Source organism: Mus caroli, chromosome 10, assembly GCF_900094665.2.
Source record: "Mus caroli chromosome 10, CAROLI_EIJ_v1.1, whole genome shotgun sequence".
Taxonomy (NCBI): Eukaryota; Metazoa; Chordata; class Mammalia; order Rodentia; family Muridae; genus Mus; species Mus caroli.
Genome location: NC_034579.1, coordinates 2,300,545 through 2,301,907, shown reverse-complemented (window position 1 = coordinate 2,301,907; position 1,363 = coordinate 2,300,545).

The following is a 1,363-nucleotide window of genomic DNA, read 5'->3' as shown; positions in this document are numbered from 1 at the left end:
AGCATAACAAGATACAAGTAGACCAGGCCCGAGCCTTCGTATCAAGGCTGGGTGAGGTAACCCAACAGGAGGAAAAGGGTCTCAAGGGCAGGCAAGAGTCAGAGAGAGCCCCAACTCCCTACAAAACCTCAGGCTAACCACCATAACATGTATGCAGAGAACCTAGTGCAGACCCATGCAGGCTCTGTGACTGACTCTTCAGTCTCCGTGAGCCTCTATGAGCCCTGCACAGTTGGTTCGGCGGCAGCACCTGTTCAGAGATGGGTTCATAAAAGTCATAGTGTTCCTGGGCACCCTGTGAACCTTGCCTGAAGATGAAGAATCACATGGCATGTGAACATTAAGAATCAGGGGTTGCAGTCTTCATGGGTGTACTGTCCTTAGGCCACTGCCAGCCCTGAACAACACCCAACACTTGAGTGAGATTTAGAAAAATTTAAAGAATGTGTTCCTAGGAGAGGGTTCCTGTCTGCAACAAGGGTCTAATTGCCTGAATCAGGAAGGAGACATGTCCTAGGCACACTCTGAGGATGTAATTCTCATCTCCTGGTATTTTTAACAAGAATGAGTCAAGTTTTCCAAGGTGTAGAGTCATAAAAGGGTACATACCACCTTCAGGAATGGGGGGTTTCTAAAAGAAGACTGTGACCCCCTTACTCCACACTGCCCTTCCAGCATCCTTTTCCCTCCAAGCTACCCATGCTGGCAAGTCTCTCCTGCTCTCTCCCTTCCTCTTAATTATTTCTGGCCTCAAAGGACAGCGGAGTAAATTTGGTAAGTTGTGTACCATATTATATAGAATGCTCTGGTTCAGACATGCATGGCTATTCTATGAGGATTAGTCTGCCAAAGAAATTTCATATAAAACCTTTTGTGCTTGACAGGCATGTTGAGGTCAATACAAGGATCTATTCTACTTTATTTATTTTTGAGACAGGGTCTCCTATAGCTTAGTATTGTCTCAAACTTACTATGTAGCTTATAATGACTTTGAATCCTTGATATCCCTGCCTCTATTTCCCATATACTAGGACTATAGACATGTACCAAGCTTTTCAATTTCATTAGACTCTTTTCAAAGGGCAGAGCTGATGTACCTGGTCACCAGGAACATGGGAAGGGCCCTTTTTTTTTTTTTAATGGATTTGCTAACAGTGATGTGATATGTTCTCTTATAAATAAATAACTAAAGCAAAAAAGCAGCCAAAATATTTTAAGTGCACACAGGCACATTCTCAGGAAAAATTTTAACTTCCATATAAATACTTGTTACCTCTTCACCCTGTCTGCCTGCTGCCTGCCTGCCTTCCTCTCTCTCTCTCTCTCCCTCTCTCTCTCTCTCTCTCTCTCTCTCTCTCTCTCT